The 12,259-nt window shown below is 41.3% G+C and overlaps 1 protein-coding gene across 2 annotated transcripts in view; it reads left to right on the forward strand.

Annotated features, from left to right (window-relative positions):
- Positions 1-12,259, forward strand: part of LOC139061542 (zinc finger protein 665-like) — a 103,125-nt gene that overhangs the window by 37,183 nt on the left and 53,683 nt on the right. The window lies entirely within an intron of this gene.

Here is a 12,259-nt window from a genome sequence, read left to right on the forward strand (position 1 = left end):
CAGAGGCTATATCAAGTGCAATATGATCTAACAAAAGATTTCTATACTGGTTAATGCAGAGACTTTCTCTATTTTTCCAATTCAAGAGGATAGTTTTCTTAGCGATGCATATGGCAGTCAGAACCACGTGAACCAAAGATGTTGCAATCGGGACATCGTCCAGCTTCCCCAGTACACAAAGAGAGGGGGAAGTTGGGATATGACATTTCAGACATTTTGACAGATCCTCACATACTCTACCCCAAAATTCCTGGACAGGTGGGCAGGTCCACAGTGCATGAATGTAATTGTCAGGAATGTTGTTTGTGCAGTGTGTACAGGTGTCAGACGACACAAACCCCATCCTGAACATCCGATGACCTGTATAGTGTACTCTGTGTAGAATTTTGTACTGAATTAATTGTAAATTGGGCTGTCTGATCATTTTAAAAGTTTTTAAACAAGTTTGGGACCAGAAGTCCTGGTCAAAGCTAACTGATAGATCCACCTCCCATTTTTCAATAGGGATTGCAATTTTATCGTCTATTTTGGACAGTGTCTTATATACTTTAGACAGTAGTTTGGGGGGTTTGAGATTATAAAAGTCTAATACCCTTGGTGGTGTTTGTAATTCTATTTTATTGAGCTTAAATTTTTGTTTGACTACAGATTTAATTTGGTGATATTCTAAAAAGCTATTCTTATCTATTCCAAATTGGGAGACTATTTGATTAAATGGGATGAAGTCCAATCTTTCATATATGTGTTCCAGGTATAGGATTCCTTTATTTTTCCAGTCCGGAAGGTTCATCATTTTGTTGTTTTGCAAAATGTCAGGATTGTTCCAGATAGGTGTGCGTCTGCATGGTACTAGTGAAGACTCTGTCATTTTAAGATACTCCCACCATGCTGTCAGAGAGGTGCTGATACTAATACTTTTGAAGCTTTCATGTCTTCTTATGCTTGAGCTAATAAATGGTAAGTCTGAAAGCTCTATCGTATTGCAAAGTGTCTGTTCTATATCTAACCAGGACTCGTCTAATGGGTTATCTTGCAACCATCTTGGTATATATTGCAGCCTGTTGGCTAAGAAATAATAATAAAAGTTGGGTAAATCCAGTCCTCCTCTGTCTTTGGTCTTCTGAAGCGTTTTTAAGCTAATTCGTGGGGGTTTATCCTGCCAAAGGAATTTAGTAATTGAGGAGTCCAGAGATTTAAACCAGTCAGCTGGAGGTTTGTTTGGGATCATTGAGAATAAGTAATTTATTCTAGGTAAGACCATCATTTTAATTGTAGCAACTCTCCCCATGAGTGATATTGGTAAGCATTTCCATCTTGCAAGATCATCTTCCACTTTCCTTAAAAGTGGGATGTAATTTAGTTTGGTTAGATCTGCTAACTTGGGAGAGATATTAATTCCCAGGTATGTGATATTCCCTGACTCCAATTGTGTATTAAGCAAATTGACAAATGAGAAATTAATTGGTAGAACTGTGGATTTTAACCAGTTTATAGAGTAATCTGAAACTCTGGAAAAAGAGTTTATCAGTTCTATTGCTTGGGAGAGAGAGGATTGAGAATTCTGGAGAAAGAGTAAAACATCATCTGCATAAAGACTGATCTTATGTTCTATTTTCTTACACTTTATCCCTTTAATATCTGTTGTTTGCCTAATTGCTGCTGCTAGTGGTTCAATAAAGATAGCAAATAGTGAGGGGGAGAGTGGGCATCCCTGCCTGGTCCCCCTCTGAAGACAGAAGCTAGCTGATATTTGGTCGTTCGTCCTGACACGTGCTGTTGGTGAACTGTATAATGTTTGTAGCCAGTTTATGAAGAAGTTCCCAAACCCAAATTTATGTAAAGTTGCAAATAAGAACTTCCAGTTAACTCTATCAAAAGCTTTTTCTGCATCTAGAGATAATATACTAGTTTCTATGTTTCTACTGTAAGAGAAATCTATCAAATTAAGTAATCTACGTGAGTTTGTGGATGACTGTCTACCCTTAATGAAACCAGTTTGGTCAGGGTGTATTATGAAGGGGGTTACCTTCTCTAATCTTTTGGCCAGGGCTTTACAAATTATTTTGAGATCAACATTAATAAGAGAAATTGGGCGATAGCTGGTAGGAAATGCCGGGTCTTTGCCTGGTTTTAACAAGAGACTAATATTGGCTGAATTCATGTTTGGCTGTAATCTGCCGCTCTCTTCGATTTCCCTCACCATTCCGAAAAATGTTGGAGCCAGAATGATCCAGAATTCTTTGTAGAATTCTACTGGGAACCCGTCTGGACCTGGAGCTTTCCTATTAGTCATGGATTTAAGGGCTTCCTGGAGCTCCGCTGATGTTAGTGGCGAGTCCAGGACTGTAACTTGGCTGTCTGATAATTTAGGAAGTGTTATCCTGTCAAGGAACTCATTGATCTCATTATCTGATGGGTTTATCTGTGGTGAGTACAAAGTTTCGTAAAAGTCTCTGAAGGTGTTGTTTATTCTTTCAGGATCATATACTATATTCCCGGTTGAGTCTTTAACAGCAGATATGGTAGTTTTCTCTTTATTTATTTTTAATTGGCAAGCTAAGAATTTACCTGATTTATTACTATGTTCAAAGTTTTCTATTCGTAGTCTTTGTGCTAAAAATTGTGTCTTTTTGTCAATAATTCCATGAAGTTCTAATTTAGCTTTACGTAATTTGCTCATTGACTCTTCTTCTGTGGACGCCTCTAAAGACTTGATGATTCCTTCTAACTCCTGAATACGTTTGTTTTCCGTTTTTTTCTTATGTGACGAGAAAGAGATTATTTTACCTCTCATCACTGCCTTTCCTGCCTCCCAAAGAATAGATGCTGATGTTCCAGGCAGGTCATTATGTTCTAAATATAAAGCCCACTCCTTTTTAAAAAATTCTATAAAACCTTCGTCTTTAAGCAGTGATGTATTAAACCTCCAGTTTTTGCTTGGTGGGAACCCTAAGGTTCTTGAGAAAGTATTTTTTAAGCTATTGTCAGACCATTTAGATAATAACAAATTTAAGAAGTTTTTCAATCAGCTTTTAGAGCAAAGCATAGTACTGAAATCGCGCTTGTGAGAGTGTTCAATGATATTTACCAATATACTGATGTGGGTGACAGTCGTTTTATTACTCTTAGATCTGACCGCTGCTTTTGATACTCTTGATCATGTTATACTTCTCAGTCGACTGGAGAATTTTTTTGGTCTCTGGTTCAGCGCTCTTCTGGATGAGTTCCTACCTGTCTGACAGGTATGTGACTGTTAAGATTGGTAGCTTCTGCTCAAGTCAGAATCAGAATAGGTTTATTGCCATTGTCAGTGAACAAACAATTCACAAACTAGGAACTTGCTTCGGTACTAATGTGCTACATATAACATGAATAATATTAAAAATAGAATAAAATATAATAAAAAAACTAGAATAAAACTTTCAGCTATAAAAAATGCCAGGTAATGGTAACATGGCCGATAACATGACGTTGTGTCGAGTACAGAAGACGAGCATGGTTGTGTGTTTATAATCTATTCACAAGTCTAATGGCAGTTGGAAAGAAGCGTTCTTATGGCGGGAGGTTCTGGTCCGGATGGACCGTAACCTCCTGCCTGAGGGAAGCGGCTCAAAAAGTCTGTGACCCGGGTGCGAAGGGTCAGCTGCTATCCGACCTGCATGCCCCCGAGTTCTGGAGACGTACAGGTCCTGGAGAGATGGAAGGCTGCAGCCAATCACCTTCTCAGCAGAGCACACAATGTGCTGCAGTCTATGTTTGTCCTTCACTGTGGCTCCAGCGTACCACACAGCGATGGAGGAGGTGAGGATGGACTCAATGGTGGCCGTGTAAAACTGTACCATCATCTGGGCCGGCAGCTTGGCCTTTTTCAACTGCCGCAGGAAGTACATCCTCTGCTGGGCCTTTTTGATCAGGGAGCTGATGGATGGCTCCCACCTAAGGTCATTGATGTGGTTGGTGTGATGGTGGTTCCGAGGAAGCGGAAGGAGTCCACAGTGGTGACGGGGGTGTCTTTTAAGCCTATTCTTAAAAGTAGACAGAGTGTCTGCCTCACGGACTAAAGCTGGGAGCTGGTTCCACAGGAGAGGAGCCTGATAACTAAAAGATCTGCCTCCCATCCTAAGTTTAGATATTCTGGGAACCACCAGTAGACCTGCAGTCTGAGAGCGAAGTGCTCGGTTAGGAACATATGGAACAATCAGATTACTGATGTATGATGGACCTTGATTATTAAGAGCTTTATATGTGAGAAGAAGGATCTTAAAATCTATTCTGAATTTAACAGGTAGCCAATGTAGGGAAGCTAAGACAGGAGAGATATGATCTCTCTTTTTAATTCTCATCAGAACTCTAGCTGCAGCATTTTGGACAAGCTGAAGACTTTTAACTACATTCTGTGGACTTCCTGAGAGTAATGAATTACAGTAATCCAGTCTTGATGTAATAAATGCATGAACTAGTTTTTCAGCATCACTCCTGGAAAGGATGCTTCTAATCTTAGCAATATTCCGAAGGTGGAAAAAGGAAATCCGACAATCTTGTGAAACCTGGGATTTGAATGACATGTCCTGGTCAAAGATAACACCAAGGTTCCTTGCTTTGTTCTTGGAGATTAATGTAATGCCATTAAGGTCAGACGATTGGCTAAGCAATTTCCTTTTCTGGATTTCTGGTCCAAAGATGAGAACTTCCGTCTTGTCTTGATTTAAAAGCAAAAAGTTTAGAGTCATCCAATGTTTTATGTCCTCAAGACAAGCCTGTAATCTACCCAACCGATTAGGTTCATCAGGGTTAAAGGATAAATATAACTGAGTGTCGTCAGCATAACAGTGGAAGTTTATCCCATGCTGTCTAATGATTATACCAATTGGGAGCATATATATAGTAAAAAGAATTGGTCCAAGCACTGAACCCTGTGGTACTCCGCAAGTAACCCTGGAGTATGAAGACGATTTGTCATGTACATTTACAAAATGAAATCTGTCAGACAGGTAGGATTTAAACCAGCCTAACGCTGCTCCTTTGATCCCTACAACATGTTCAAGTCTTTCTAAAAGAACATTGTGATCAACTGTGTCAAAAGCAGCACTGAGATCTAACAAGACTAAAACAGACACAAGATTCTTATCTGAGGCCATGAGAATATCATTTGTAACTCTCACTAATGCAGTTTCAGTGCTGTGATACTCTCTAAAACCAGACTGAAATTCCTCAAACAGAGCATTAGTGTTTAAATGCTCACATACTTGGATGGCCACTATTTTCTCCAGGACTTTGGATAAAAATGGAAGGTTAGATATTGGTCTATAATTCATTGGGTCATCTGGATCCAGAGAAGGCTTCTTAAGTGAAGGTTTGATTACAGCAACCTTAAAATCTTGTGGTACATACCCATTTACTAAGGATAGATTGATTATATCTAGAATGGGGGCAGAAACCAAAGGAAATGCATCTTTAAATAATTTGGTTGGGATTGGATCCAAAATGCAAGTTGAAGCAGTGTTTCCCCTAGGATTTTTCCAGCTGTGGTGGAGGTGGTGTTGGCGGGGGGGGGGGGGGGGGGGGATTATGACACGTCTCACCTTTATGTTAATATTGTTTTATTTGATGCACTCCACTTTGAACTGCACCAATCCAGCGACTGCTGCATTGTAATAACTAGTATTAAAGGTGAATACGCACAAGAATAATTTCTGTTTTAAACTCTCAGTGACACACTTTGCAGGGTGGATTTGGCATTTAATTTTTCTTGGCGTCTGGAAAAACATCTTCTTTTTCCCCCTTTATTTGACTTTCTGCCCCCTTTATTTTGGTCCAAGACCATTACTGGGCTGGCCTTATTAAAAACGTTCTACACCCCTGCTTAGTAGACTTAATGAAGTATTTTTAAGCCAGTATAAAAATGACTGAAACACAAATTTACATATTTGGCATTATTGACCAATATTTTTCATTTAATTTATTTGTTAAGAACATCAAGATGCATTACAGTGAACATTATAATAAGCTGGGCGGACACTGTGCGACTTTTTCACTCGTAACACAGCTTCAGCTCAAACTGTACGACTTCAGCGTAGGGTAGATCTCACGAGTCATGTGCTCACTGTACGTCTGGTAGCAACACGTCGGACCTAAAATATGCTAAAAATAGCAGTTTTTACACAACACGTTAGACTTTTTTTCTTGTTTTGCCTGTTGTCCTTCGGGAGTGCTGCAGGAGGACACACAGGGATTTATGGGGGCTGGATGAGGAAACGAAATAAAGAAAGTAAATCTGTGTTTTGTGATCAGTTTAATTTGACATGAACACGACAAACACACTTTCTTGACAATCATTGTGAGTAAAAAAAATGTGTAGAAATAAAAAAGAACAACGTGTGTTATTGGGGAAATAGCGGGTGAGCAGAGTTGATGCAGGATTGCGAATGCGCACTGCTTCAACCCTCATTAGGAACGAGATAAATATCAAACACTCCAGAAGTCCGTGTGAGCTCATGATTGCTGATCGGTAGCTGGTCACGTGGTGTTAATCGCCTCTCGTAACCCCCTGTACACTACGCGACGCTCTGCTCAAAACTCGCCCCGATCTTCTGGATTCTCGCACGAGTGGAAAATCTGCTCAAAAAAGTGAAAAAGTCGCACAGTGTACGCCCGGCTTACTGTCTGTGTGTGTGTGTGTGCGTTGATGCCTGGGCCGAGCTGACGGAGCTCCCGGCTGCAGTTTTGTGTGTAGGGAGGGGCGGACGCTCTATCTGACTGGCCAATCACAGAGCGTGAAGACAGTCAGTTACCCAATGAGGATTTCATTCAGCACGATTACAGATATTTTCGAGTTTTACACTCGTTTCATGCTCGTATTCGTCATAAATGCTTTATCCGTACGCTCATAGCTGTAACCACCCTGCCCTGCCTCCTCCTTGCTACCTGCCGGCTGTGATCACAAGCAACAACACAGTAGTTCCCGCTGCTTCTTCGGGAAACGGCGCAACAAAACCCAAAAAAAAAACATCAATAAAACTTGGGATGTTGTAGGCGTGGCGGTGGGATTTCAGCCGTGGCGGGCCGCCACGGCTACGCCTATGTAAGGGAAACCCTGTGAAGGTTTAGATTAAGCTAATATTTTTGATAGCTCTGAAAGCTCAACTGGATCAAAACGGTTCAAGCACAGATGAGGTTCTACAGTCACCTCTGAAGCTGCCTCACTTACTGAGGAAGAAGAAACCGCATTAGGGAGAATGCTAAAGATTTTGTTTCTAATAGAATTAAATTTACTTGTAAAAAATCCCATGAAGTCGTTGCTGCTGAGGGCTAAGGGAATAGATGGCTCAGAGCTATGATTCTGTGTAAGTTTAGCAAATGCACTGAAAAGAAATTTAGGATTATGCTTATTCTCCTCAATTAATGCTGAAAAATAAGCAGTTCTAGTTTGTTGAAGCTTATTTTTATAAAGCACAAGACTATTTTTCCAGGATAGGTAGGCCTCCTCATGGTGCGTAGAGCGCCATGTTCTCTCCAATTTCCTGGAGTTTTGTTTTAAGGCTCGTAGATGAGAGTTAAACCAGGGAGCCAACTTCCTGTCCCTAATTACCTTCTTTTTTAAAGGGACAACATCATCTAATGCCACACATAAAGAGGAATTAACATGATGAACTAAGGCATCAATTTGTGAGGGGCTAGAACTGAAAATATTGCCCTCTGCTACATGCCTCTGAGATGCTGAGGACAGTAAAGATGGAACAGTTGATTTAAAAGACGCAACTGCGTTGTCAGATAGAGACCGACTATAGTGAAATTTACTTTCATGTCTCGAGAACTCAGTTATAAAAAACTCAAAGGTTATCAGAAAGTGGTCCGAGAGGAAAAGATCGTTATTTCTTCACACTCTATGCCATAAGTCAGAACAAGGTCCAATGTATGATGGCAGGAGTGGGTGGAGCTATGTATTCTTTGAGTAAAACCAATTGAGTCTAAGATATTACTAAAGGCTACATTGAGGCAATCATTTTCGATGTCCACATGAATGTTGAAATCCCTCACTACAATGACCTTATCAGTATTTAGCACCAAATCAGATAAAAAATCAGAGATCTGATCCAAAAACTCAGAGTAAGGGCCTGGTGGACGATATAAAACTACAAACAAGAGTGGTTTTACAGTTTTGCTATCTGGATTAGGAAAACTAAGAATAAGATGTTCAAACGAACTGTAACTATTAATCTGTAAGGGACTTATTAATAAGTCCGAATGAAAAATGGTTGCCACTCCTCCTCCTCGCCCTGTACTTCGAGCAATATGATGATTTAAATAATTTGAAAGAGTCGACTCGTTTAAGCTAACATAGTCCTCTTGCTGCAGCCAGGATTCTGTGAGAGAGAGCAAAGAGATCTGATTATCACAAATCAAGTCATTAACTAACAAAGTCTTAGAAAAAATGGATCTTATGTTCAACAACCCACATTTAATTTTTCTAGTTTTCTGCTCAGTTGAATTTGTTCTAATATTTATGAGATTTCCATGATTTGCTTTATTAAGCCTGATATTTAATCTGTGTGATTTTGGCCGTGGGCAGGACACTGTCTGTATGGGGTAGTGGGTGGGTAACAGTACAGAAGCTGCAGAGGGGTGTGTTAAACTACGACTCTGCTTCCTGGTCTGGATCCTGGGTTGTCATGGAGGACTAATAAAACTGGCCATATTCCTAGAAAGAAGAGCTGCACCATCCAAAGAGGGATGGATGCCGTCTCTCCGCATCAGACCAGGTTTTCCCCAAAAAGTTTTCCAATTATCAATGTAGCCCACGTTGTTTTCAGGACACCACCTAGACAACCAGCGGTTGAAGGACAGCATGCGGCTAAACATGTCGTCACTGGTCCGATCAGGCAGGGGGCCAGAGAAAATTACGGAGTCCGACATTGTTTTGGCAAACTTGCACACCGAAGCAACATTAATTTTAGTGACCTCCGATTGACATAACCGGGTGTCGTTACCGCCAGCGTGAATAACAATCTTACTGTATTTACGCTTATCCTTAGCCAGCAGTTTCAGATAAGATTTAATGTCGCTCGCTCTGGCCCCAGGTAAACATTTAACTATGGTTGCTGGAGTCTCTAATGCCACGTTTCTGACTATGGAGCTGCCAATGATCAGAGTCGGCTTATCAGTGGGTGCGTCACTGAGCGGGGAAAATCTATTAGAAACGTGGACGGGTTAGTGGTGGCCCACGGGCTGGATTCTATGCTTCCTGCGTACAGTCACCCAGCGGGCTTGAGGTCCCGGCTGCTCGGGTTCTACTGGAGGGTCGCTTCGTGGTTGTTCTGAGCTAGTTAGCCCCGCGCTAGCTAAGTAACTACGGCTGTTTACAGGCTTTTCAACAGCGCGGAGCCGGGACTCCAATTCCGACACCCTCGCCTCCAAAGCTACAAAAATGCTACATTTATTACACGTACCATTATCACTAAAGGAGGCAGAGGAGTAACTAAACATCTGACACAGAGAGCAAGAGATAGGAGACGGAGAAGCAGAGACAGAAGTAGCCATAGCCGTGCTGAGGCTAAGCTAACTGGACGAGCAAACTGTTCAGTACCAAATAAACTGCGTGCAGACTCAAATGGTTCCCTAAAAGCTAGGTGGAACAACAGAAAATGTGTGTTTTAGCGTGCTTTTGTGCTACAATAACTCAGAGATATCCAAGCACAGAGAAATTAAATCAGCTTTAGCGAGCCCCAAACACCAAACAGCTACACGGAGTGCAACACTGAAAACAGGAAACGCCTTACCGCCAGGTGCAGCCAATCAGCAATCATGTGAAGGATGATGTCAAAAAGAGGGTAAACATGAAAGTATGGGGAGTTGTGTTTTGTTGTATGGCTAGCCGAGCCATCCATGTTGAACTAGCAAACACACTATCAACAGAGAGCTTCCTGTTTGCCTATATGAGGTTCACCGCTGTCCGAGGGCATCCCCAAAGAATCTGGTCAGATCCTGGCACAAACTTTGTCGGCGCAAAACCTGTATTGAAAGAGTTGTATGCTTACCCGAGACAACAAAATCAAGAATCCCTTGAAGAATATGCTGCCAAGAATGAGACCACCTGGATGTGGAAGATCCTTCCCGCCGACTCACCTCATCGTAATGGAACTGCTGAAGCTGCTGTTAGAGTTACCAAGAGAGCCCTTCAAAGTCTTGGAAATGTAGAAGGCCTTACATTCAGTGAGTTCCTGACAGTGCTCCAGCTAGCTGCCAACCTTGCAAATGAGAGACCCATCGATGTCAGAATTCAGAGCAGAGAAGAACGCATCCAGTACATCACGCCGAACAACCTGTTGCTTGGTCGAGCCACACAAAGTGGGGACTTTAAAACTGTTGACTACACCACCTACCCTTTCAAACGGCTCAAGGAGGTGCAAACAACAGTCACCAACTTCTGGAAATCTTGGAGCCAACTTGCTGGTCCAAATCTGTTCATCCGAAGTAAGTGGCATACTGCTGAAAGAAACGTTGCCGTTGGAGACATTGTTTGGATCTGTGACCAAAATGCACTGAGAGGGCAGTTCAGACTTGGAAAGGTCACCAGCGCGAATCCTGATTCCAGAGGTGTTGTTCGAGACGTGCACGTGAAGGCCTCTCCAAGTTCCAACATTTCAGTGAAGAGTCCAAAATCCGTTACCAGAGATCCTGAGTCAAGCACCATTCTGCATCGGGATGTCCGACGGCTTGTGGTCCTATTACCAGTAGAAGATCAAGTCGGAGAGCTCACCTGAAAACGATCTTTATGGGCATGGCCACACAAAGATCGAGTGAGAGGTGTCATGCTGACTTGGCAGAGGTCAACTGTCTCCTCCTCATGCTGACTCTGCTGCACAGTGTCTGCACATGAGCTGTGCATGCAATCTTCACACTGGCCAGAGGGGGCTTGTGAACTCTGGTGTGTGCTCCTCCAGGTGAGCCAAATCAGGAAATCAAGAGCTCACCACTAGTGGCTTCTTCATGCATGCAGCAGTCATTCAACCAGGGTGTGACAAAACTGAGATGGCAAGCAAACAATTCAGCTGTGAGGAGGACTTTGATCTTGACAGGCTATCGGTAAGCTCTTGGGATGATTCACATGGACTTTTTTCTGAGCTAAGTTTTTTGGCAAACAACTGTTAGGAGGAAGTTTTGGGTTTTCTTTAAGTTTATCAGAAAATATGGGTTTCCATCCCAATTTATAGAAATTTAATATTTAAAAATGGTAACCCAAGATTCTTTGTTTAAATCCTGAAATTAGTGAATTTAGTTAAAATGTAAATAAGATTCTTTGTAACAATCCTTAGTTAAAACCTTAATTAAAATGTTTAAAAGCACAGGTTAAATACTGAAAAAGTAACTGTGAAAGTAAAAATGTATAAGGTAGTAAAATGTGAGAAAATAAAACTTTTCTTGTTTAATTTAAAGACCAGAATATGTTTAACCTTAAAGTATACTTTTACTTAGAACTTAAGTACTTACCTTCTATTTAAATTACAGATGTTGGTTGAAATGCTTTTTAGTTTGTGTTACCTGTAAAAAATGCATTTAGTTTGTTTTCTGTGTGATCTTTAAAAAGTTCAATTTTTGTATTTAAAGGTTTTCACCTGATTCTGATGCTGATACGATACTGATGATCCTGAAACTGGTCAAATAAAGACATATCTGAGTGAAGCCAAAGTCTGGTCTTTTCAAGTGTAGACGCCTCACAGAAAGAAGAAACACTTGACACCTAGTGAGCAGAACTAACTGTCATCACAAGCTGCTGATCAAGCAGCATGATGCTCATTATTATTTTATGGGTTACAGACGAGTGTTGATGCCCTGTGTTTGTATTTCTGCAGCGAGCCTTACAATCTCAATTCTTTCCACCCACAGTTTCTTCTTAAAACACGTATTACATTTACTGTTTTGACGCATTTTAACGAGCTTCCTCCGCGCCTTGATTTCATTGAAGGATACAAACTTTACAGCACTCTCACGGAGTAAAGGTTCAGCAGATATGTTTGTTCACATTTTTGCCACTGCGCGTCTATAGTGTTAGGGAAAGGAAGGGAGGGGCTGACGCGATGCTGCTGTCAGGGTATCTCTAGGCTCCACAGTATCAGCGACGGACGGCTGGTTTGACCGGCTCTGAGAGGCGCTAATCAGAATTTGCAGATAGCGTTTCTTTCCTTCTACCAACCGCATAGTGATGTCTGGACTTAAAAGCAACTCATTAGATTCATAGTTATTTGTTAAAGTAACGCATTAA

The sequence above is a fragment of the Nothobranchius furzeri genome, chromosome 2 (genome assembly GCF_043380555.1).
Source record: "Nothobranchius furzeri strain GRZ-AD chromosome 2, NfurGRZ-RIMD1, whole genome shotgun sequence".
In the NCBI taxonomy this organism is placed as follows: domain Eukaryota; kingdom Metazoa; phylum Chordata; class Actinopteri; order Cyprinodontiformes; family Nothobranchiidae; genus Nothobranchius; species Nothobranchius furzeri.